This window comes from Phacochoerus africanus, chromosome 6, assembly GCF_016906955.1.
Source record: "Phacochoerus africanus isolate WHEZ1 chromosome 6, ROS_Pafr_v1, whole genome shotgun sequence".
In the NCBI taxonomy this organism is placed as follows: Eukaryota; Metazoa; Chordata; class Mammalia; order Artiodactyla; family Suidae; genus Phacochoerus; species Phacochoerus africanus.
The window spans coordinates 103824993-103852614 of record NC_062549.1 but is presented as its reverse complement, the minus strand read 5'-3'; the positions used below and the strand labels follow the sequence as shown (position 1 = coordinate 103852614).

Genomic DNA, 27622 nt, shown 5'->3' with positions numbered 1-27622 from the left:
TAAAACAAAGTCACCTTTCAACTCACGAAAAGCTACACCCAGCTTACATGAGGTAATTAAAAAGAACATTATTGCAGTTCAAATATGGGCACATGAAGGCCGTTGTGACATCTACTCTACTGAATGGACCTAGAGGGAATTAGCGGTTCCCAAATACGATGTTCAATGTGCATTTTTTTTTTTTTCCCAAAAGAGAAACTTTCTGTGACCAAATAAGTTTGGAAAATCTTAGGGTAAAGAGAGTTATACAGGTTTCTGTTTAAAAAAAAAAACAAACTTCTCAGGGTCTTTAAATTTGCAATTGTGAATCCCTGAGGGAGATCATACATACAGTTTTTGAATAATGCATCTTTTATTGAGAAATATTCCAAAGGCTAGTGTCCCAGCCTGCAGATGACTGGCATTGCGACGCCATACATGGAAATGTGACACGAGACACTGAAGAGGTGAGCTAAGAAAGAAAAATCTCCTTCCACATTATAAAATGGCAGGTGTTATCTCACCCAAGCCAATACCAGGCACAATGAAACAAATGACCACCAATACCTCATGAATTCACATAAGTCACAGTTGCAGTCATCAAGCTCAGCACTGGAAGGGACCCTAAGCTCCTAAAGGTCCCTTGCAGTCCAATATCTTCATTTTGCAAATAAGTTGGGAACTGAGAGCAATAAAAAAAAAAAAAGGCAGAGCATCAAGACTCATTGAAGAAATATAACCACGGCCTCTTTGAGGGAGTCCAGAACTCATGACCATTTTCCCCAGAGGAGCTATCCATTGAAAAAAAGTACACATTTTGAAATACTACATCAGTGGGTAGAAAAAAAATTCTTAGTTCAAAAATGCTCAAAAGAGTGTAAATCAGTCCTTGCCCGTCGCTGGAAAGATGAACACAGGATGTTGCAGCACTCGACAAAACAAAACCAGACTTATTATTCATTTATAAACCCACGGAGGGCATTTTTATAAAAGTGTGCATCCTCACTCATACATCAAATGCAAAGTCAGGAAATAGAGTGTGTGTTACACTCTAAGGAGCTTTGATACCTTTCATAAGCATTAATACATCTGGGAGAGCACCACAGCCTTCTTTGTTAGCTAAGACTCTTCAGGGTGCTAGTGACAAGAGCCAGACTGAACAAGTTTAGGTAAAGTGAGAAGGAGTGAGGGGAATAACTTATTGGAAACCTCTCATTCCAGAAGGAAGAGCTGGGTGGGAGTGAAAGAACCACTGAGATTCTCTTTCTCTGTTGTGTGTATGTGCATTTCTCTTTCAATCAGCTTCCCTCTCTTCCTCTACAAGTGGGGTCAGCCGCCCCGAGGGGGTGATGGCTGTCATTGGCTCAGAGCCTCACATGTCCATAGCCAGGGAGGAACAGGCTCAAGTTTAAAAGTCCACTGAAACAGAGAAGGGCTCTGATGGGCTTCTCTAGTTCAGGTGTTCCTTTCTGAATCAAAGGATAGAGGGTCTTAGAAGAAGCAGGTAGCATGGTGCTGAAGAGGTCCAAATATGGACTCCCTTACTTGTTAGCTGTGTGACCTTGGGCAAGTTCCTTAAGCTCTTTTACCTCAGTTTCCTTGTCTCTAAAATGGGTATAATAATGGTATCTACTTTATAGGTTTCGTATGATGGTTAAATGAGATAAAACACATAGTAAAGAATTTTATGTAGTACTTACCACAAGGTAAGCAATCAATAATCACTAGATATTATCATTACTGGTTTAGCTGGCTGGGTTAGAAGGCTATGCTTGGATCCATCACTATGCCAATTTGAAAGAGCACAAACTCTGTGGTGCAATAATTTGGTTTTAAATTACAACTCTCACACTTACCAGCTATACCTTATGCAAGTTATTCAACAATTTTGTGCCTTTGGTTTCTTCACGTATAAAATGGGGATAATAATGGTTCCTACCTTATAAGGTGGTTTCAAGGAGGAAATGGGATGATAAATGTCAATCATTGAGCATCTTGCCCAGCACATAGTGAGCAGGCAACAAAAGTTACATTAGCATTATCATGAAGGCTGTGTAGATGGTCTATTGAAAGATGACAGCTCCCATCTGCACCGGGATATAAGAAGTAGTTCATTCATTCATTCAACAAACATTTACTGAGTGCTTCTGCTGGGCTAGGTACTGTGCCCAATGTGGAGAACAAGACCATCAAGGGCTGGGCTCATGAAGCAAACATTCTAGTAAGGCTTTTGGAAGAGGCCTATCATCTGGCCAGGAGCAACAATCGCTATCTACCACACCTACCAATGGTGAGACTCCTGACTTTTCTGTCAATAACCAGTCCTTCAGATTTCCTATCTTCTGCCTTCTCTCAAAACACTGTCACCTTGGGAGTTCCCTGGTGACCCACATTTTGGGGGTATTTAAAAGACCTGGTAGATCACTACTCTGTTAGGTATTTGGTAGAATTGCCACCTTGATTAACCTCAAATTTAGTGTATGTAGAACCAAGCAGGCACAAGCACAACATCACCAAAATCAATTAATAAACTCTTACATTAGATACAGAAATCATTTCCAGGTAGATCACAAATCAAATGGGAAAAGTAAAACAGAAGAGCTTTTAATACATAATATAGGAGAATATCTTTATGAATTCTGTATCAGGAAAAATCGTCTTAAACAAGATACCAAAGCACTTGCAAGCAAAAAACGTTTGAAAAACGTGACTCTGTTAAAATTCAGCTATTGGTGGGAATGTAAATTGGTGCAGCCACTATGGAAAACAGTACAGAGGTTCCTCAAAAAACTAAAGATAGTATTAGCATATGACCCAGCAATCCCACTCCTGGGCATATATCCAGGCAAAACAATAAATTGAAAAGATACATGCACCCATGTGTTTATAGCAGCACAATTTACAATAGCCAAGACATGGAAACAACCTATATGTCCATCAACTGATGAATGGATGAAGAAAATGTATATATACGTGTGTGTGTGTATATGTATATATGTATACATACATACACACATATACATAAATACACACACACAAAATGGAATTCTGCTCAGCCATAAAAAGAATGAAATTACACCATTTGCAGCAACATGGATGGACCTAGAGATGATCATACTAAGTCAGAAAGAGAAAGAAAAATACCCTATATCACTTACATGTGGAATCTAAAATATGATACAAATGGACATAACCACGAAACAGACTCACAGAGAACAGATTTGTGGTTGCCAAGGGGAAGGTGGTGGGGGAGGCTTGGGCATTTGGGATCAGCAGATGAAAACTAGCATATATAGAATGGAGAAACAACAAGGCCTACTGTATAGCACAGGGAACTATATTTAATATCCTGTGATAAATGACAGTGGAGAAGCATATGCAAAAGAATATATGGATTTCACTGAGTCACTTTGCTGTACAGCAGAAATTAGCACAACATTATAAGTCAACTGTACTTCAATAGCTATTTTAAAAGTCTAGGAAAAAAAGAACGTCTATTGATTAAAGTGTACCACCAAAAGAGGGAAAAGGCAAGCCTCAAAGTGGCAACATCTGGCAATAAGTCTAACCAACAAGGGGCTCACATCCAGAATATATGTAGAATTCCTACAAATCTATAAATCAAAAAGAAAACAGAACAAACAACACACAAAAAAATGGGGTGGGGAGGAGATCTGAACAGGCACCTCTCCCAAAAGAGAAACCAAACAGGCCACAAGCATGAAAAGGTGCTCAACTTCATTAGTTAGCAGGGAAACATACACTAAACTCACACGGAAAGGCACTCACTAGAGAGCCAGCACCACGTGCTGCACGGATACTGAGCATCAAGAACTCTGATACACCACTGGCTAGAACTGTAAATTGGCAATTACTACGGAAAGCAGATTGACATCATCTAGCAAAATAGGGAACATGCATAATCTATGACCCAGCAATTCCTCTCCATGGTATATGTTCCTATAATACATATGTGCACCAGTATTCATCTTCAAACATGTCCACAGCAGTATGGAATCGCTCCCAACAGAAACAACCTGAATGGCTATTGAGAGTGGCTATTTCCGTAACAAATTATGGTATAGTCATACTACGAAATGCCATATGGTGTGAAACTGAGGAGAGAACACAGCTATATGACACACAGAAGGTGAATCTTAAAGACGTGATATTGAAAGAAAAAAAAAATCAGCACAGAGAACATACTGTATAATTCATCAAAACCTGCAAAGGCAAAATTAAATACTTTTTAGGATTTAAACTATAATGAAAAGGAAGGAAGGAAGCATTGTAAAAATTAAGAAAGTATTTATCTTTAGGGGAGAAAAGGGTTGTAATTAGGAAAGGTTTTTGGATGGTTAGCAATACTCCATATCTTGACACAGGTTATGCAGGGAGTTGTTTTTACAAATTGTTAAAACATATCTTCATTTTTAATATTAATTTTTGTATTAAAGTGTAATTGATTTTCATTGTTGTGCCAAATTCTGCCATACAGCAAAGGGACCCAGTCATACATACATATGTATATTCCTTGTCTTATCTTCCATCATGGTGTATCCCAAGAGATTGGATATTGTTTCCTGGGCTATACAGTAGGAGATTGCTTATCCATTCTAAGTGTAATAGTTTGCATCTCATGTATGTATGTATGTATTTAGCTTTTTAGGGCCACACCTGTGGCGCATAGACATTCCCAGGCTAGGGGTTGAATCTGAGCTGCAGCCACTGGCCTACACCACAGCAACGCGGGATCCAAGCCACGTCTATGACCTACACCACAGCTCACGGCAATGCCGGATGCCTAACCCACTGAGCAAGGCCAGGGGTTGAACTTACCTCCTCATGGATACTAGTCGGGTTGATTACTGCTGAGCCACCACGGGAACTCTTCATGTCTTTATTTTAAAAACTCTTCTATAGGTCTGTTTTATTACACACACACACACACACACACACACACACACACACACACATACATAAACACATGTGTACACACAGGTAAATGTACTGCAGATGTACTGAACAGAGACAGAAATTGATACAGCAGGATAAAGAACAGCATTGTTCAAGGTCAAAGTCACAGTTCTCTAAGAGAGGGCTGAAGGTCACCAGTTTAAGGATGATCACCATCCTAGAGCAAGCACTGGTGCAACTTGCTGCTAAATGGGGCAGACGGTGTCTTGATCAACCACATTACACATTCTACTGGTATAACTTGTAGAAGAAGTTTAGTTATAGAGAAAATATATAGCAAACATTAAATCCATAGGTTGCAAATCATCAAGGCTAACTGCCTCCCAGAATCCCCATCTCAGAGTGGATGTGCAGAGCCATAAATTCACAGTTGGTGCAAGGGAACTGAAATAATGGATGGCGAGTGCCAGCCATCAGAGCCTCTGCTGCTGGGACATCCTCTACTCCTATCATTCCTCCTCTTTACTGGTCCCTAGGCAACTGACCTGCTTCCCAGTGGCAATAGCGGCATCAGCAGGAGCCCCAATCATTTCTGCCCTGCACCATCACCTTCCATACCCTTATGATGCTGTTGTTTTCCTCACAATTCCATTGAGCTCTTTATCTTCCTCACAACTTTCATGCTATGGGGGGGGGCAGGGGAGGGACACGGGGGGAGGAGGAGGAGGAGTTTGGTTGCTTGGTTTGGCTTTCACTAGGAAGAGAACAGCTCCTATCATGAACATGCTCCCACATCTTCCCTGTGATGTTTCAACCATGGACTCTGTCTATTTCACACTCCTACTGCCCCCACACCCTCCCAGTGCCAGCAGCAGGGCAGTTTTCAAAAGTTATTGGGCTTATACAATTCTGAGTCTTCATAATGACCTACTTTTGTCCCCAACTGGGTTAGTACCTCGTTTTCACATCCCTCCTTCCTCACCCCATCCATACATGTCCAACGATTTGGAAAATCTCTATTAAATTCTCACTGAAATAACATAAGAAAATTAAAATTTTGAAAGTAAATTTTATCTCTAATTTCATCGTTCAAGCACTTTTTTCATTTTTCATGGTTTTGTCATGCATATATATAATTATACTACATTAATCGTAACTTGTACACACATTTGTGTTTTGTTATATAATTTATCAGAAATGTTTTTCTGACACTCCAATAACCTTAAATTCTCATTTGGGAATGATATTTAGTAGTCCACTGAGAAGATAATCAATAATTTATTTAACCAGTTCCATATTATTGGGTATTTTTTGGTTTTAACTGATATCATGTGCAATGATATATTTATTAAAGCTAAGCATAAAAGTTAACATTTATCCTGGTAAATTTAACTCATTAGTTTTGGCCAGTTGCTACAACATATCAACAGCTTTTTGAATTTTGACTTTCCCTGATGTACTTGTGAGATTCATGGTTTTGACGTCATTAATTAAAGCACTGAAAATCACAGACCAAGGACAAAAACTTGAAGAGATTCATGTGTCAAAAGGTATGCAGTGGAATGTTCAACATAGCATTGTGCAAATGTTGTAGAGTGGACAAATTCATTGTGGTATATTTATAGGATGGAGTACTACACAGGAGGGAAAATGAATGGACTACCCTAGAGTGAGTACTTGAATGAATCTTGCAAACATGGTGCTAAGCAAAAGAAGCCAAACACACAAGAATACATACTCTTTTTTATAATGTTAAAAACAGACAAAACTAATTTATGATGTTACGTATCAGTATACTGGTTATCTCTGGGGAGGAATTAGTGATGGGGAAAGTGTGCAAGGTGGGCCCTTGAGATGCTGATAAAAGCTCAACTGATAAGCCCATAAATTCATCACATGAATGTATTCACTTGGTAATAATTCATCAAGCTGTACACTTAGAAACTGTGAATTTTTCTGCATGTATCTTAGGCTTCACTGAAAATCAACTTTTAAAAATAGTGGTAACGGAGTTCCTATTGTGTTTCAGTGGGTTAAGAACCTGACATGGTGCCCATGAGAATGCAGGCTCAATCCCTGGCCTTGCTCAGTGAGTTAAGGATTTGGCATTGCCTCAAGCTGCGGCATAGGTCACAGATGCAGCTCGGATCTGGCGTTGCTATGGCTGTGGTATAAGCCACAGCTGCAGCTTCAACTTGACCCCTAGCCTGGGAACCTTCATATGACACAGATATAGCCATAAAAAAAGAATAAATAAATAAATAAATAAGTGAGCAAGCAGTGGTAAGAATAATGAACTCAAGAGCTCATAAGTGATGCTAAAAATTACACTTAAATCAATAATACAGGATTGGAGCTAGTTGGAGGTGGTAAATAGTTCTGTTTGAATACGCTGAAACTGACGTGTTGGGAGAGGATATGCTGGTGAAAATGTTCAGCAAACAGTTGTACACATGAGTCCAGAGCTCAAGGGAGAGAGCTGGACTGCAGAGGGATTTTTCTGGAAAAATCCTAAGTGTACTGACAGTAACTGAAACCATGGGGGGGATGAGACCCTCCACTGACAAGCTCAAAGTAATGGGATGCAAGAACCTTAGAGGATCACCAAGACTTCAGGAAAGAAAGCTCATGAAGGAGGTGAGGACATCCAGAGAAATGGAAGACCTAATGGGGGAAGTGGTAGGAAAACCAGAGGAGAAAAAGCGTTTCAGAGGAGAGAACAGCCAACAGGGTCAAATGCTAGAGACAGAAAAAGCTAGTGGGGCGCTGAGAAGTCTCTATCAGGTGTAACAGCGAGGTCGCCAGTGACTTTGGTGAGAGGAGCATCAGTGGCACCATCAGATCTGTACAGAAGGAATGTGAATCAATGTCCTAGATGGGATTAAAGGTTTTTTTGTTTGTTTTTTTGGTTTTTAGGGCCACACCCAGACTAAGGGTCTAATTGGAGCTGTTGCTGCTGGCCCATGCCAGAGCCACAGCAACTCCAGATCCGAGCCATGTCTGCAACCTACACCACAGCTCATGGCAATGCCTGATCCTTAACGCACTGAGCGAGGCCAGGGATGGAACCTGCAACCTCGTGGTTCCTAGTTAGATTCATTTCTGCTGAGCCACAACAGAACTCCTAAATTAAAGATCTTGATACATGCACCCCTATGTTCATTGCAGCACTATCCGCAATAGCCAAGACATGGAAACAACCTAAATGCCCATTGACAGAGGAATGGATTAAGAAGATGTGGTATATATACACAATGGAATACTACTCAGCCATTAAAAAAATGAAAGAATGCCATTTGCAGCAATATGGATGCAACTATAGATTCTCATAATAAGCGAAGTGAGTCAGAAGGAGAAAGACAACCATATGATATCATTTATATGGGACATCTAAAATATGGCACAAATGAACCTATCTACAAAACAGAAACAGACTCACAGAACAGAGAACAGGCTAGTGGTTGCCAAGGGGAGGGAGTGGGATGGATTGGGAGTTTGGGGTTAGTAGATGCAAACTCTTATATTTAGAACGGATGGGCAATGAGGGAACACTATTATATTTAGAATGGACGGGCACAGGGAACTATGTCCAATCTCTTGGGATAGAACATGAGAAAAAGAATGTATATATGTGTGTGTGTATATGTGACTGGGTCACTTTTCGCTGTATTGCAGGAATTGGCACAACACTGTAAACCAACTATAATTTTAAAAAATAATAATAGCCACTATCAATCAAAAAATAATTAAGGATCCTGAGAGGAAATTATCCTGCATTATCTGAATGGACCCGAAATGCAATCACATGTATCCTTATATACATATATGCTTATACAGGGAGGATGAGGAAGGTCAGACACATACACACTGAGGAGAAGGTGATGTGCGTGAAGACACCGCACAGAGATTTGAAAACACTGGCCTTGAACACTGGGCGATGCAACCACAAGCCAAGGATCAGTGGCAACCACCAGAAACTAGAAGAAGCACGGAACGGATTCTTTCCAAGAGGCCCTGGAGGGAGCATGGCCCTACTGACACCTTGATTTTGGTCCAGATTCTGGCTCCACAGCCATGAGAGCATAAAGTTCTAATGCTTTAAGTCACCAAGTTTGTAATAATTTGTTAGAGCAGCCATAGGAGCTAATAAATCTAGGAATAGTTTAGAAACAGCCCAACTACCGGGGACAGAGATAAGAACAGAGTGTGCTACACACACACACATACACACACGCACACAACCAGCAGTACAGACTGACTGACAGGGTGAAATCTAATGTTGAAGGGTGGGCCATCCAGCAGCAGGACCTTATGGTACAGGTGGCTTCGTTCCTGTGGAATCCTTGGTGGTCATCTGGCACCTCTAACTCAGCATGTGCCTAAAGGCTTCCCTCACACATGGCACCACTTGTGGTGACAAAGCCCAGCACAGAACCAAGCAGAACCCCAAGCTTAATAAAGGCAAGAGTTGCACTAGGGCTCTGGGAAAGTAACAATGCTCAGAAACATTGCTGGGGTTGGAGCTCTTGTCAGGAGTGAAAAGAAATGGAGTAGAACTGACTTCTTGCTTGAAGAACCCAGCTGGACACAGTGCAGATTCAATGGCCAGGACGTCACTGATTTGCTGGCCTTGGGAAGGGCTGGAGGTAAGCCAGCAACAGAGAGGCGAGTCAGCTCCAGGAGAGTGACCTGGACACTCAGGAATTCCACTGAATGCAAGCAGGTCAGAGACTCCAGGTTGTAGAGGGTGTAGCTCAGTCCTTTAGTTACACCACCAGAGCCCTGAAGATACTGGTGAGTGATTGCATCTTTAAAAGGTAAACATTATTTAATTACAGAATTTTTAAAAAAATTATAGTTGAAATGAACTTCTTTGCAGAACAGATACTGACTCACAGATTTTGAAAAATTTGTGATTTCCAAATGAGACAGGTTGGGGAATGGGGGGATGCACTGAGGGTTTGGAATGGAAATGCCGTAAAATTCGGTTGTGATGATTGCGGCCCACCTATAAATGTAATTAAATTCATTAAGCAATTAGGAGTTCCTATCGTGGCGCAGCAGAAATGAATCCAACTAGGAACCATGAGGTTGCAGGTTCGATCCCTGGCCTCACTCAGTGGGTTAAGGATCTGGCATTGCTGTGAGCTGTGGTGTAGGCCGAAGATGCGGCTCGGATCTGGTGTTGCTGTGACTCTGGCGTAGGCCGGCAGCCATAGCTCTGATTAAACTCCTAGCCTGGGAACCTCCATATGCCATGGGTGTGGCCCTCAAAGGACAAAAGCCAAAAAAAGAAAAAATTTAATTAAAAAAATTATAGCTTATTTACAATGTTAATTTCTGCTGTATCTCAAAGTGATTCGGTTTTATCCACGCACACATATACACACACCTGTTTTTATATTCTTTTCCATTGTGGTTTATAACACTGAATGTAGTTCTCTGTACTGTACAGTATCCCCTCTATAGACAGTAGCTTACATCTGCTAACCCCAACCTCCAGTTCCACCCCTCTCCCAACCCCCTCTCCCTTGGCAACCATAAGTCTGTTCTCCTTGTCTGTGGGTCTGTTTTTTGGTTTGTAGATAAGTTCATTTGTGTCATGTTTTTGTTGGTTTTTTTTTTTTTTTATGGCCTTACCTATGGCATATGGAAGTTCCCCAGCCAGAGATCCAATCTGAGCTGCAGTTGCAATTTATGCCATAGCTGCGACAATGCCAAATCCTTAACCCACTGCACTGGGCCAGGGATCAAACCTGTGCTTCCACAGACTTGAGCCGCTGTAGTCGAATTCTTTTTTTTTTTTTTTTTTTTTGTCTTTTTAGGGCCACACCTGCAGCATATGGAAGTTCCCAGGCTAGGGACCAAATCAGAGCTGTAGCTGCTGGCCTATGCCACAGCCACAGCCACGCCAGATCCAGGCTGTGTGTGTGATATACACCATAGTTCTTGGCAACACCAGATCCTTAACCCACTGAGCAAGGCCAGGGATCGAACCTGTGTCCTCATGGATACCAGTCAGATTCATTTCCACTGAGCCATGACAGAGACTCCTTGTAGTGGATTCTTAACCCACTGTACCACAGCTGGAACACCTGTGTCATGTTTTAGATTCCACATATAAGTGATATCACATGGTATTTGTCAGAAAGGAAAGATTGGATTTGAGTTCACTGGCATTATCAATAAGGATGTGAGAAAAACTGCACTAAGTCATGAAAATGAATATTCTCTTAGCATCACAGATGGAGATGACTGACAGAGGCACCAGTGGAGGCCTGTGAGTAGACACTCTCAAAAGGTTAGGGACACACAGTCTCCCCCAAGATACCTCTAACTCCCCTAAAGAATGCTCCATTAACACCATCAGCATCCATTCATCATGCGATCCTTTGATTTGAGGATTTAGGACAAGGACCCTAGCTATTGTATTTTCTGCTTAGATGTTGGAAAAGGCAAGCCTTCCACTCAGAACTCAAGAATGGTCAGCATACTTCATAAAGTACTCCAAGCAGTCAGATTCAGGTCCCTCTTAGCACAAGCCTTGGCTACATGACGGCTTATTTCCTGTTGCCCTCTGCTTTAGACAACAATGCGAGCCGTCCCAGTGATCAGTATGTTTCGCCACCTCTGATTGTGATTGTGCAACCTGAATTAACCTTCCTGTGATTTAGAACCAGTGGGTCTGAATTTCATTATAGATATGACTTCTACACTCTTCTCTGCTGGGGCACAGGGATTTACTTGGAGGGATGCTGTAATTACTATGCAGATTGCTTTCCTATCATTTGATTGAACCTTCAGGAAGAAGAAAGGTCATTAATGTAACTTCTTCCTCCATTTCTCATTTGAGGAAATCTGGAAGCAGAGCCAGGCATAATTTAGCATAGCTCAGCCCACTGGGCGTTTCTCCTCAGAAAGCATAAATAGAGCGCTGAAGTTCTGAAATGGATGGTAACCGCAGAGTCAGTGGGATTCTCCAAAGACCCATTTCTCGGAAATAAGTTTGCCAAGTGGAGCAGGATCCACAGCTGCTCCTCAAGCTGTTCTCACAACCTCACCTGCTTTGTCATCCAGCCGTGGTGTCAAGCAGAGGGAGGTCTTTCTCCGTCTCGTGGCTGGTGTGAGGGTGGGCACCGCAGAGGTGAGTTCATGCATCACCCTGTGGTTCTCTTTAGCAAGGGAGCTGCAATTTGTGTCAGACCCACAAGAAGCAAAATGGGCATCTCTACTGCATTGGCCATGTCCTTCTATCCCCAGAGCCCACTTAGCATCAGCCACTAAAAGCAAGTCACGTTTGGAGAAGGCAAGAGATCTGTCAGGCCAACTTCTCCACTGCAGCTTTTGGTCACCATACCCTAAGATGGACATGGCGCTGTAATCCCACTTCCTTCTCCTCATCCAACGAATATACCAAGAAAGATATAAAGGACATTTACTGAAACATCAAAATAGTAAGAGATAAGAATCTAGATACGCCGTAACAAAGACTGGTAAAATAAACTAGAGTACATCTACATAATGGGATACTACGTAGTCAGTGAAAAGAGAGAGGTTGTTAACATATGCTGATATTAAATACTTCAAAAGACATTAAGTGAAAAAAGGTTCAGAAAGTATGCATGACAGGAACACTTTATGTAAATCATATATATACATATGCACTAGGACATTCATAAAATTTTTTCTAGAATGTTCAAGAAAGTGTCAACAGTGGTTTCTTTTGATGAGACAGAAATTTTTATTTCTGTACATTTTTATGCTTGCTAAGTATATATTGCTCTTGGTTGTATAATATTTTGCCCATGTTTCCCTGGCCACCCCTCAGAGGATCTTTCCAGGCTCTTTCTCTTGATTCCAAGACAAGCTTCTAGGGTTATAGAAGCTGTATTCTGAACATAAGCACCCAGCACAGTGAACAAGTGGGGCCGAAATCCAGCCTGCGGTGTGCTTGCCTGGCTGTGAACCCAGCACCATGCTGCACACACACAGAGGCACATCTTTTCTAATTCCCAAAATGCCACCATATGTGCTGGTGGCAGCTCTGCACAGCTCTTCATCTTACCATTCACTGCTAGCACCTCTATTTGCGGTACAGTTTGATTTGGTCCCTGCTTCTACCTTGTCTCAGATCAACTTACATCTCAGACCATCCTTCACGTCTAGCCGCCTGCCCCTAGTCGAGGGCTCAATCTAACTCCAGAGTCCATCCACGGCCATGCCCAGCCCCAAACTCAAGCAGCCCTCTTGACTTACTGGAAACAAAGGCAGGTAAACATACTCATGTTGCCCCAATTTCTGCATGTGAGAGTGCCAAGATTTAGCATTTAAGGAGAGTCAGCTCTTAATTATCCACACAAATGGCAGTGAGCATTGGCACATATTCAAAAGAGCAAATGATCACAAAATAAGGGCTTTGGAGAGATGTCCATGGAATGTAATTGGTGATTATTTATTTGGCCACATCTGTGGCATACAGAAGTCCCCAGGCCAGGGACTGAACCCACTGCAATGATCAAAGACATAGCAGTGACAATTCGGGATCCTTTAACCACTAAGCCACCAGGGAACTCCTGGTGATTCTTTGTAATAATAATTTTCATAGATTTTTCCACCATTGATTTGCTTGAATTAAAATTAACTTGTATTCTCTGTTTCACATCTGCAGAATACAGTAGGACTGAAGGAAGACAGAGCAAACCTAACAGAGATTAAATCGATCAGAAACTAAAGATTTGTGTTGGATAATCAAAGAAGGGCTGAGTTCACCACATTTAAAACTGTTCTCTCTCTGTTATAACACAGCAGCCTTTCTGCAAAATTAAATATTCAACCTAAGGCCAAAGTAGCATTTCCTGAAAATGTTTTATCTTTAATGAAATACTTGTGTGTGTGGCATTAGTCAATACGATTTTGCAAAGCATCTAAAAACCTCTTATTTTAGTAGTAACCACCTGAATCTCTAAGTCAGCTTCAACCCATCTTCTCTGGTCTAGTCTTCAGAGGGAAGCATCACCAGTTTATCAATTTCTAGGATGCTGGCACTCAATATCACTAAGTAAGGCTTACTGCCTTGTCCTAACTAAAACCATAAACGGAACTTCACATTTTGCCTATTGATTTGCCGGCTATGGTATCAAGAAATTGGGATTTTCCGCTATATTGATCATGTGTGCCAACTATGTATGTGTTTACTCATCTTTTACGATGGTTATGCCCAATCTAGAATATTGGCCCATGCTACCAGGTAGCATATCCACAGACCAATACTGCTCCTTACCTGGCAGAATTAAGTTCACATGTTAATATGTGGGCCTGTCAATATGACCCTTCCTCGAAAAAGCATAAAACAGATCACTGTTTTCTACAACTAGCGAAGTATCGAGAAGCAGTTAAGTGTCCCTTCTTTCTCTCTCATATTTTCATGAGGCCTCCAGTGTCCCACACCTAGCAGTCTTCTTACTACAAGTGGCCCCTGAGTTTACAGGAAGCACAGGCAATTTAGAGGAAGGACAGGCAGCCTAGCCCATATCCAGGCCCTTGAGTTGAATAGTAAGCTGCAGCTTTGGCTCACCAGATGAGTTTTTCCGGCTAGAAATGTCCATTTGAGCAGATGTGTTTTCTGTTTTTAGAATGCAATTTAGAGAAATGGAATGGTTGTCATAGTGTAGGAGTTTTGGTGAGAGTTTTAGATTCAGTAGAGAAGGAACCAAGAGGTACATACACAAACAAGGAACGAGAAAGGCGTTTCAGGATTTCACAAGAAACTGATGTTTGCCCCTCATCCTTTACTGCAAAGATTTTAAAGAAGCAGAGATGACAGCTCCAGTTGCTAACAGCAAGTGCCATGCAGAGGCAACCAGAGTTGTTTTTTTGATTAAAGGAGCCTGGCTTGTAACCAGTTTACTGTTTCATGCTTGACAACAAGAGTGGCCAAGCCAGGTTTGGCTGGGTTTTGAGCCGATACTGGCCACTTACTGGCTTTGTGACCTTGGATTAGAGGTCCATTTCCTTAGCTATACAACGGGGTTAATAATCCCATTATCATTGACAATCCCTACTTATCAACAAGGACCTACTGTATAGCACAGGGAACGCTACTCAATATTCTCTAATAACTTATATGGGAAAAGAATCTGAAAAAGAAGGGATAAAATACGTATGTATAACCACCAATTTGCTGTACACCTGAAACACAACATTGTTCATCAACCAAACTCCAAAATAAAATTTAAAAAACTTTTAAATAGCACCTACCTAATAAGGTGATTATGTATAAGAATACATGGAAAGGGTTTAGCACTGTAGCTGACGTACAGAAAGTGCTCAATAAAAAATTACTTATCAATAAGCTTAAGTATTTGAAAACAGTACATCCTCTTAAGCAGGCTAATCCACCTTGAATCATTTTCGGCAAATGCTCTCTTCATAGACTATATGCAAGTAAATTCTAATCAAGCCCAGGAGAAAGGATCATAAATTCCAAATCAGCGGTGGCTTAAATAAATGAGGTGTCGCTGCTTCCTATTGTCTGGGTTAATACCTCCCTCCTTTTGTACAGATAATTGAGAGCTGAATGTAGTCTAAATAAAATGTTAAAGCTGTAATGCCCAAGTGGAACTTATTTAAGGAGTGATTATGGTTAGAAAATGGTCTGTAAAAATAGCTCCTGTCCTTACATCACATTGCTTGTTTCCAGCGGCGTCTTCGAGCCTTTCTGACAAACGGGTCTGCCCTCCTGCAGACCCGGGATTCTATTCTGCCTCGCACATCCCCAACACGACTGCCAGCTGAGTTCTAATTGCAGAATCTTCATTACCAGGGATGATTGAAACTATAAAAAGAACCCAGCTGAATTTTTCACATCCTGCTGGGTGAGCACAAGGACCGGCTCGCCTGTTCCTGCCCCCTCCTCCCCCAGCAGTTATCCGTGGTACATGTGTGGTCCGGTCTCGGCAGGAAGCTCCTAGGGGTTGATAGATGTTTCCTCCCTTCTGCTCTGAACCTCCCTCCTCTGAAGGCAGGCTGATGACCATGACAGATAGGTCTGGCTTTCCTTCACGGCTGCAGACAGGATCTTTATTTCTTAATCTCCCCCACTCAAGTATCTTGCTTATAGCCACCTGGAAGTGTAAGACCAGAGGGAGATAACATATTTTTCCTGTCCCCTTGGGCCCTTGTGACAACATATTGTGACACTGTATTTTGGGGGGGGGGGGGCCTGAGCCCACTGCATAGGGAAGTTCTCAGGCCAGGGATTGAACCCACACCACAGCAGTGACCAGAGCCACTGCAGTGATGACACCAGATCCTTAACCCACTGTGCCACTAGGGAACTTCTGGGAACTTTGTAAATCAGCCTTTTCCAGTTATATTCTTTCTGTTAGTCCATCAACAAGCATTTGTAAAGCTCCTATTCAGTGCTGGGTACTGCGTTAATTGCAGCAAACGGACATATTTAGAAGCAAGAGGCCATTAAAGAATTTAAGATCTAGTTAGAAGGCAGAAGTAGACAGGACTGCTGTTGGTTCCATAGCTAGTAACTTTAAGAATCAAGGGAGTGATTTATGTAAATTTTATATAAAATTTATGCAAAGTCTTTTTCTATCTGTGTTTGTGTACACGTGTGAGAGAGAGAGAAAAAGAGACAGAGGAAGAGAGAAAGAGGACAGAGCACATGTGTCTGTATATCTAGAAACAGAAAGACAGAAAAAGAAATGTCTGGAAAGATGTTGACCAAAAAAGGTAAGTTGCAGTTCTTAGGACCTGCATAGCAAACTGCTTGAGCGTAGCGTCTCGGAAGACACAAGGTAGGTTTAAATCCCAATTCTGCCATTGACGGTATTACTTACTTTGTCCGTGTTGTATTTAGCCTGAGTCTCAGTCTTCTTGAAATTGGACAGTAATGTTGTCTCCTACAGAGTTCTCATCAGGATTAACTAGCAAGATGTGCATAGAGCCTTTTGTAGTGCCTGGTGGCTGTCCTTTAAATATCAATGCTCAATACATGTAACCACTTACAGTGATGAGCTATTGAAAGAGGAGAGGATGCAAGGGGAAGTCTTGGAAAAGGCAAGACCTGAATGGGTCCTTGGATAAGGGTGAAGCTTTGGCTGCTAGAAGGGCAGGCTGGGGGTGTTCAGGGTTAGGGCAACATTCTGAGCAGAGGCAGGAAGGAGCCTTATCGGTTTTCTGAGAAAGAGAAAGCTTGGGTGAAGTGAGAAACAAGGTTGCATAAGAAGGGCACTCGAGATAGTGGTGAGCCTCAGGAATTTTGGTTATTGTCCAATGGGGAAAAGAAAGCTCTTGAGTGTGTTTGAGGCAGACAGAATTTCATCAGTTTCATGTGTCAGAAAACTGCCCTGTCAATGAGTAAGCAAGTGACGCTAGAAGGGGAACAAAGGCAAGATGGTGGGATTTTTCATCTTCCCAACTCCACCCCAACAAAAACAGAGATGACAACTAAGACTGCAAAACAAACAAATAAGAAGCAAGCAGCCAGGCTGGAAGGCAGCAGAAGGAAGGCAGTCCAAGATCCAGAAAAACTAGAGATTACTAACTAGCATTCACCTTTACAAGGAGGAGAAGGTGTTAAGTTTGACAGCCTGCTGAGATTTGGGGTGGGTGGGGGGTGGCTTTCAGTTTCTAAATGGTAGTAGAGGTGGCCTGTGGCCAACTCCCCTTGAGAGGAAGAGTCCCACTGAAGAAAACTATTCTGAAAGATTTCAAAAGAGATGTGCCCTGAGTGGATAATTGCCCAGCCCTAACACTGTTGAGAGACAGGATAACAGAGCCCTGGGCCAGCAGGGGGTGGTGCATTAACATTATGTGAGTCTAGAATCCTCTGCGAGGAGGAGCAGGTGGAGTGCCATAAGAGCCAAGGATAGGCAAGGTGTCCCTTCCCCCCGGCTTCCTGTCAAGAACACAGCACTCCTGCAAAACAGAAACAAACCAGTGCCAAAGACAGGAGTATGGGGACTTAGACTATGGGGATAAGATCGCCTTATGAGGAGGCAACCATCAGAAATGGTCAAAACCCAGGCTCTCTCTGATCCATGGATTCTCTTCCCTAGGGGGCCATCTCCATCCTCCTTCAAATCAGCAGGAATGACACAAATGAGAGACTGAGTCAGGCTTCTTTCCACTAAGGACACTTAAATAGCCAAATAGCTGACACTTGTAAGGCAAAACAAAATCACAGAGGCAAGTATCCAGAGAGCTGAGGAATGCAGCTACTATTAATAAACAGAAATCCATACTAGATGGGATAGACACCTTTTAAAAATGGAAATAACTATAATGCATACTATCAAATAAGGACAAGTAGTATATTCATACAGGATGAATATGGTGACTTTTTAGAAGATCAAGGAAAAATACCACTTAGGAAAAATACAACTGTTTAATTAAGGAGCTCAGTTGAAGAGCTAAAGAACAGAATGGATACAAACAAATCTGAACCAAATTTGAACAAAAGATTGGGTTGAGGGACTATTTCACAAGGCATCAGGAAGAAATAAAGTGAAGAAAAATAAACCAGAAAAGGAAAGAATCATAAAAGCAAGAAGTAAGTGTTTTAGGATCCCTGGTGACCTGCTGGTTAAGGATCTGGCATTGTCACTACTGTAGTACAGATTCAGTCCCTGGCCTGGGAACTTCCACATGCTGCAGGTGCAGCCAAAAAAAAAATTTTAAATAAGAGTTCCAGAAGGAAAGAAAAAAGGTAAACAGAGGGAGATATGGGCTATTGTAACCCTGTGGCCCCCAGGGTATCACACCTCATACACTGTAGAGTTAGTCCTCTCACATTGATGCTGAACTTGATCATGGATCTTACTTTGACCAATGGGATATCAATAAACATGAAGCGAGAAGAGATGATGTAAGTACATGTGCTAGGGGCACACAGGATCATGTGACCTACACTGATTTACTTTGACTGATGGAATATCCGTCAACTTGAACCAAGCAGAGGAAACACTAGTGCACACTGCTCTGACCATGAGAGTAAGCCTAGTCTAGCCTCCTTGAGGATGAAAGACCTTATGAAGAGAGGGGTCTGGTCATTCCTGTTCAGAGAAGCCCAGTGCCCTGGATTCCCTTCAGCTGAAAAAGTAGACACAAGAATATGCCCAGTGAAACCAACAGAATTACCCAGCCAACTCAGACCCTTAAATCACTGTTGTTCTTTTAAGCCACTGTGTTTTGGGGTAATTTATTATGCACGCAGCAATAGATAAGTCACAGAGGAGATAAAGGTGAATAATGACCTAAAATTTCCAAGGTAAAAGATTTTAGACAGAAATAAAAATATTTGAGACTGAAAGGCTAGTAGAGTACAAAACAATAGGAATAAATTAATGATCATCTAAGGTTATTCCAAAAGGCAGTTCAAGAGCATGTAGAAAAAGAATGTGTATCTTACAAAATAACACGAATTCATTTGATATCAGATTTCTCAGTTGTGACACTGAAATCAAGGAGTCAATGGCGTATTATTTTCAAGGAGAAAATAAGGACTTTTAGAGTTAAACTGTACCATTTAAATATGAGGTTTCAATAAAAATATTCTTAGGTAAACAAGGCTATAGAACTTTAACATCGAGACACCCCTAAAAATACTCCTGAACCAAAAACTAGTAAGTTCTCCAAAAGTTACATGTAATCAATCAAAACAAATATATATAACATATAAGACAAATGCATATATAACAAAATATAAACAGGAAGAAAAGCAAAATTTTATTTGCAAATATTTATAAAGTAGATAAACTTTATAGTACTTACTTACTCTTACCTTATTTTTAAAGAAAGAGTAATGAGTAAAAAAAAAAATGTGAGGAGTTCCCATCCTGGCTCAGGGGTTAACGAATCCGACTAGGAACCATGAGGTTGCAGGTTCGATCCCTGGCCTCGCTCAGTGGGTTAAGGATCCAGCGTTGCCGTGAGCTGTGGTGTAGGTCACAGAGGCAGCTCATATCCTGTGTTGCTGTGGCTGTGGCGTAGGCCGGCGGCTACAGTTCCAATTCTACCCTTAGCCTGGGAACTTCCATATGCCGTGGGTGCAGCCCTAAAAAGAATAAAAAAAAAAAGTGAGATGATACAAATAAATAAAACAGACTAATAATGGAAAAACACCTAAAGACAGACAGGATCTTAAATATAAAGAACATCATGAATAACTCTGTTCTTTAATAATAATAAATTTGATAACATATTTGAAATGGTGGGGGGACTCCTCAGGCAAAATTCTTGAGGCAAGAAGAAACAGAAAATTTGCATCAACCGCTATAAATTAAAATAGTCCTCAAATGCTTTCTACCTAAGCACACACGGATACACACATACAAAAGGAAGTTTTACAAAACTTTCAAGGAATGGATAATCACTGTCATTAAGATGTTCCAGAAAAATTCAAAAGGCTGAAAACTGCCTAACTCATTTTATGAAGCATATACAAACCAGGTTCTGAAACTGGATGAGGCACAACAAAGTATCTTCCATACTAGTAAGATCCAATTGAAAAAATAATATAAAATACTATTTTTTTAATTAATTAATTGGTTTTTTTTTTTTTTGGTCTTTTTGCCTTTTCTAGGGCTGCTCCTGCGGCATATGGAGGTTCCCAGGCTAGGGGTCGAATCGGAGCTGCAGCCACTGGCCTACGCCAGAGACACGGCAACGCGGGATCTGAGCCGCGTCTGTGACCTACACCACAGCTCATGGCAACGCCCGATTCTTAACCCACTGAGCAAGGCCAGGGATTGAACCTGCAATCTCATGGTTCCTAGTCGGATTTGTTAACCACTGCGCCACTACGGGAACCCCAAAACACTATTTTGTAAAATACTATTTACAATAGCAACAAGGCAAGAAGGGAATCTAAGAATTAATCTAAGAAAAAAGAACTTCACAGAGAAAAAATTTCACTTCTATAAATAACATACGTGAGTAAGCATAAATGAAAAGGTAAGCCACATTCATCAATGGGAAAACTCAAAATTATGAAGTTATTCTCCCCCAAATTTATCTACCTAACGTAGTTTCAATGATATTTTCAAAACAATATTTGAAAATATTAAATGTAACATAGAATAAAAGCCTATAGGTAGTAAAGCAATTTTGAAAATAATGAATAAGTGGCAAGAGAGGGATGAGAGGAAAGAAGAAGAGGGCTCACTATACCAGATATTAAGCTTATTTTTATTTAAAAAAATTTTTTTGGCCATGCCCATGAGTGACTCCAGCCACAGCAGTGTCAATGAGTCATAGCAGTGACAATGCCAAATCCCTAACCACTAGGCCATCAGGGAACTCCCCAGATATTAAGTTGGTAATATAAATCTGCAACAATGCCATCAACAGATAAATGGATAAAGAAGATGTCATACAAACACACACAGAGAAGAATATTAGCTGTAAAAATGAATGAAATAATGCTATCTTCAGCAACATGGATGGACCTAGAGATTCTCATACCAAGTAAAGTCAGACAGAGAAAGACAAATATCATATCTCATACAAGGAATCTAAAAAAATGATGTGAACGAACTTATTTACGAAACAGAAACAGGAGTTCCCAGGTGGCTCAGGGAGTTACAAATCCAAGTAGTATCCATAAGGATGGAATTTGATCCCTGGTCTCCCTCAGTGGGTTAAGGATCCCACGTTGCCGTGAGCTGTGGTGTAGGTCACAGACACAGTTTGGATCCCATGTTGCTGTGGCTGTGGTGTAGGCTGTCAGCTGCAGCTTCGACTTGACCCCTGGCCCGGGAACTTTCATATGCTCCAAGTGTGGACCTAAAAAAGTAAAACAAAAACAAAAACAAACAAAAAAATGGAAACAGAATCATAGACAGAGAAAATAAACTTATGTTTACCAAAGGAGAAAGGGGGGTGGGTAAGGGGTCAATTCGAATTTTGGGATTAGCAGATACACACTATTAGATATAAAACAAATGACAAGGACCTACTGTATAGCACAGGGAACTATACTCACTGTCTTGTAATAAACTCTCATGGAAAAGAATATGAAAAAGTATGTACATCTTTATATATATCTTTGTGGTATGCCAGAAGCTAACACAACACTGTAAATAAACTATACTTCAGTAAAAATAATAAAAATAAAGCTGTAACAATAATTACATGATACATTGAGAAAATGAAGTCAGTGACGGTAGACTGCAAACAGTGGAATGAGCTGCAGTCAAATGCCAGTTAGGCCTTGTCTTGGTGGAAGAGCTTAGTGAAGAGCAGAGCAGGGGTGGCTAGGAGGTATATTTCATTAAAATGTCAGGAGGAATTTCTGACTGAATGAGTGTAGGGGTTAAGAGGAGGCAATTTTTTTAAAATGGGAAGTTCAGTTGATTTACAAGGTGTTAATGTAGCAAAGGGATTCAGTTATACACACACATATATTCTTCTCCATTATGGTTTCTTTTACTTTTTTAAAAATTATTATTAAAGTACAGTTGCTTCAGATGTTTTGTCAAGTTCTGTTGTACAACAGTGACCCAATCACACACATTTCCCGGTGCTGTACAGTAGGATCCCACTGCTCATCCGTTCCACATATAACAGTTCATATCCAACCCCCTGCCCCAAGTGTCCATCCATCCCACTCCCCCCTTTCCACCTTGGGGACCCCAAGTCTGCTCTTCTTGGCCATGATCTGTTTCTTCTTTTTTTTAATCTAACATATGGAACAGATGATCTCTGTCTGGGTCATTTATAGGAAGTTAATCTCAGGAACGTTCCGTGGAAGGGCAGCAGGGAGGATGATGCATCAGACCAGGAGGAGACCAGTTAGACTAACTGGAGCAACACCCATTAACCATTACAATAGTCAGGCTGAAGGGCTGAACTGAGACTAGGAACTGGGAGGGGAAGGAGGAATTAGAGCCAGGAGATATTTAAAATGTTGAATCTGAATGACTTGGTAGATTAGTTGAGAGTGGATGGTGGAGTTCCCATTGTGGCACAGCGGAAATGAATCTGACTGGGAACCATGAGGTTGCAGGTTTGATCCCTGGCCTCACTCAGTGGGTTAAGGATCTGGAGTTGCTGTGAGCTGTGGTGTAGGTCAAGGCTCAGATCTGGCGTTGTTGTGGCTTTGGTGTAGGCCCGCAGTTGTAGCTCTGATTGGACCCCTAGGCTGGGAAACTTCATATGCCATGGGTGTGGCCCTAAAAGGATAAAAAGACCAAAAGAAAGAAAAAGAAAAAAAAGAAACTGGATGGTGAGGAAAGGGAAGGGTTCCTGGAAAGTGAGTTTTCTTGTTTTGTCAGGAGGTATGAACATTAACCAATATAGGAAATTCAGGGGACATCGCTTTAGCTAGAAATTAGTCTAATTCTGAATATGCAGGTATGGGTGCTTCCAATTACACACGTCCAGTGGATAATTACAAACGTAGGTCTGGAACTCGAGAGAGGTTAGGGCTGAGGATACAGAATGAAGAATTACCAAAATTGGTTAATTGAAGCCAGGGATATACATAAGATTTCACAGAAAATGACTGTGGAAGGTCAATGCCCGGTGGTCAAGTTCTCCAGGAGTCTGTGGTCCAAAGGCGGAAACCAGCTCTGCCTTTGAGAGGGGCAGGGGAATGCTGGAAAAAATGGGAGCCACATTTGGCAATTGTCAGATCACATCTGCTTTCTGTGGCGTGGTTTCCGCACTGACTGACAATCAGCACACAAAAATATATGCAACCCATCAAACACACACATCCACCCTGCACATATCTGCCTAAATATTTAGACACAGCCAGGAAGTGACAGAAATTATTAAGAAATTGAAATTCCAATCACTAAAGGTGATCAGTGAAACTGAGATCAGCTCTCATTCCAACCAGACTCCCTTCATCACACCAGAGGTTCATTTGTCACTTCTAGAGGGGGGAAGGGGCCATTCAACCAACGTGGAAGGTTCTCTATTTAACTGATGATTTATACCTTATCCCCTAATTCTCCTTTGGTGAATTTTTTTTTTCTTGTGACATCCCAACATGAGAGGGTAGACTGAGGAAGCGAGCCAAGGGCAGGGCATAGGTATAGTTAAAAGGATATTAAACTTGGCGTCAGAAGATTGAGTTCAAGTCCCAGCTCCCTGTGACCCAGCTTCCCTGAGCCTGTTCTTATCTGTAAAATAAGAATATTTACTCCTGGAGATCTTGTGTGGCACTGAGAAAAGGAATCTGACTAGGAACCATCAGGTTGCAGGTTCGATCCCTGGCCTCGCTCAGTGGGTTAAGGATCCGGCGTTGCCGTGAGCTGTGGTGTAGGTCGCAGACACAGCTCAGACCTGGTGTTGCTGTGGCCCCGGTGCAGGTCAGTAGCTGTAGCTCCGATTTGTCCCCTAGCCTAGGAACCTCCATATGCTGCGAGTGCAGTGCTAAAAAGCAAAAAAAAAAAGAAAGAAAGAAAAAGAAAAAGAAAAAGAGGAATAGTAACTCCTGCCATACCTGCCTCACAGGGCACATAAGAGCCAAGAGATAATGTAAGTCAGTGGTTTCTGAATTGCATTCTTCTCCATGACAGCCTCCCTCAGTGGTCCCTCAGAAGCCACAACTCCAAGGCGGAGCTAGGGTTGGAATTATCCCCAAGGGCAGGTCTGGCTACACCAGAGCAGCAACATTTTTATCTGCTTTATGCCCTGAGATGCCAAAGGAGATTTTGTTTGAAACTATGCATGTGTTACTGAAACATCCTTGAAACTCAGTGATACATATGAAAGGTCCACACATAAACATGAATTATTATCATTAGAGGATAAATAATTCACTGCCTTGGAAAAAAGTTGGAGGAAGAGGAAACATGTCTCTGGAAGTAGCCTTTTGGTTGCTTTTAATATATGATTTTTATTTTTTCCTTTACAGTTGATTTACAGTGTGCTGTCAATTTCTACTGTAGAGCAAAGTGACCCAGTCACGTATATATTTCTTTTTCTTACCTTATCCTCCATCGGATTCCATCGCAAGTGACTTGAAATTAGCCTTTTGGGTTATCTGTGCTCTGCAATTTCTGGTATCCTCCCTTGAACTTTATTATCAGATAATTAAGAATTCACTGCATGTGAATTTTTATTATAATAATTATAACTTGGCTCCTAGTACTACTGTGAATTACATCTCTTATAAGACCCCCGACTTAGTTATCTTGATTACATCTGTGAGCTGGGTGTTGAGTAGCTGGGCAAGGACTGCTACTGTCTTCCACGTTCCTAGTTTAATCACGATTCCCCAGTCTGCAGCAGCCCAGTGGAATCTGGGGGAAGGGGCAGTGTCCCAGCCCTTGTCAGCTGCACAGACACCATTCAGGAGAGCAAACTGCTCCGCCTCCCCCGAGCTCAGAGTCACTGTGAGAAAACTGAATTTCCCTCCATGTTTTGGCGCATCATGGCACCATGAGACAAGGCTCTGTCACAAAAGAGGGCACCAAGGATGAGAAGCAGAGCTGAGGTTTTCCGTGGGCAGGTCATTAACGACTTCCCCTTGGGGTGTCTTAATAGGATTCCCAGGAGCTCAGGATCTGAATGGTCTGTAGTGCTGATCTCCTTAGGAAAGGTCAGTAGGTTAACAAAGGAGAAATTTCAGGGCTGCTCTAGTTTTTAAAAAAATGGCATAGGAGTCCCCATTGTGACTCAGTGGGTTTAGAATCTGACACAGTGCCTGTGAGGATGCAGGTTTCATCCCTGGCCTCGGTCCGTGGGTTAAGGACCCAGTGTTGCCACAGGCTGTGGCATAGGTTGCAAATGTGGCTTGGACCCAGCATAACTGTGGTTGTGGTGTAGCCCAGCAGCTGTAGTTCTGATTTGACCCCTAGCCCAGGAACTTCCATATACCACGGGTGTGGCTATTAAAAAAAAAAAAAAAAAAAAAGGCATAAATCCTGATTGGGTGCAATGACCATGGAAGCCAGAGGTAGTTAATAACTATTCCTGGATAAGAATATCGAGTTATGCCCAAGTCCCTCCTTTTCAACGGTAACACCCAAGAAATGCCAGTGAGAAATAAAGGGAACATTTAATTTAAGAAAGCTCTTAAATTCTTAATTACCTTAGCCTCTGAAGACTGCAGGCCTTTCAATCAACATCTCTCCAGGCTGTAGCTTTTGCAGTCAACATATTCCAAAATCTGCTTCCAGCTCCTCAGGGATGTGTCACCCAGTCGCTTGTCTCTCTTCAGTGTCCCTTTTTCCAATGACACCTGGACATCCAGCCAGGACACTGGGAGGAAGCAGTGCAGGTGTTTTCCATTTTTTTCCTCACCCAGGGAAAAGGGGGGATTGGAATAACGTTTCTTAAAGTCATGTTCAAGGTCTAGGTGGCCTCGGTCATGGTAGGAGTCTCTAAATGGAAAGCAAGGAGATCGTAGGGAGGGGGCTAAAGGAAAATCCCAGAATCCTTCACTGGCCTCAAGCAGGAGCAGGAAAGAGATACAGACAGAGCCAGAGGGTCCCAGCTCCCATCAGCTTGTATCATAGAGATGAGCATGAGGCAAACTAAAGGGCAGGGCCCAAAGAGTATGATCCTCATTTGGGAACTTCCAGAACCTTACCAGGAATTGCTAGCTGCTTCCTCGGATAGTGTAGGAACACACAAATTGCCACACGAGCCGCAAACACCATCCATCCAGCCTCGAAGCTGCTTTATCATGAAAACTCTGGAGATGTACTAGGGGAGGGCATCTTGCTCCCAAAGCTTCAAACCCCAAACGTTTTTAGTGTCCTGCACGAGTGTCCTAAGAGCAAAGTGTCTGTAGTTCAAAGAGCTCTTGTGCAGAATGGGCGGCGGAGAAGAAAAGGAAGTGGGAAAGAGAAGCAGGCTTCACGGAAAATCTAGTCTGTTCAAGGCTTTTACACTGAGCACTTGAAAGGCTCCCCCAAAACCTCATAAATTAAGTAATTCTACTCCCAATTTTCCAGATGAGGAAACAGAATCGGAAAGGTCAGGCCCTGTGTCCGAGGTCACGTCAGGAATATGGGGTAGAGCTGAGTTTCTCTCTCTCATCCACTGCATTCAACTAATTGCTAAATCCTATTGGTTTGGCCTCTTAAAGGAGCCTCAGCTCAGTCTCCTCTGGACCAGTCTTATTACCATGAGTCTCTAGTTCAGTCTGGACCATGGCAATGACTGCTTAAGTGGCCTCCCTATTTGTCACACTCCCCTGCCTGTTCCCCTGCCTCTGGCCTCCCACATCCTCCTCCATTGGCCATAGTTTCCTTTCTAAAATACAGAGCTGAGGAGTTCCCTGGTGGCCTAGGGGTTAAGGAGCTGGCATTGTCACTGCTGTGGCTCAGGTCACTGTAGTGGTCTGGGTTCGATCCCTGGCCCAGGAATTTTTGCATGCTGCAGGCACAGCCAAAACAAAACAAAACAAAACAAAACAAAAACAAAAACCAAAAAAACAAAAACAGAGCTAATCTTATTACTCCATGGTTAGAAAGCTTCCACAATTCTAACACCTACAGGATAAAGAAAAAACTCCTTTGTGTGACTTACAAGGCCCTCGATAGCCTGGTTGCTGGCAGCTCCTCCAGTCCTCCAGTCTCTTCTCTGGCCATACTTAGTCTAACTTGAAACTCGACACATGTTAACTTCTCTTGCAGTTCGCCAACATGCTCTTTCGTATCTTGGTACACGTCCCTGCACTAGGAGGTCCTTGCCACCTGCCCTAGACCATCCTGGTAAAAATCTTTTTTCTCTTTATGTCCCAGTTTGG

The 27622-nt window shown here is 42.0% G+C and overlaps 1 protein-coding gene across 2 annotated transcripts in view; it reads right to left on the bottom strand.

The window, feature by feature from the left end:
- VTCN1 (V-set domain containing T cell activation inhibitor 1) overlaps positions 1-27128 on the bottom strand; it is a 177531-nt gene extending 150403 nt beyond the window's left edge. For both annotated transcript variants that reach the window (XM_047784907.1, XM_047784908.1), the window contains exon 1: positions 25958-27128. The gene's annotated coding sequence lies outside the window, so the exon portion shown is untranslated. The remainder of the gene's footprint in view (positions 1-25957) is intronic.
- Positions 27129-27622: the final 494 nt, after the last annotated feature.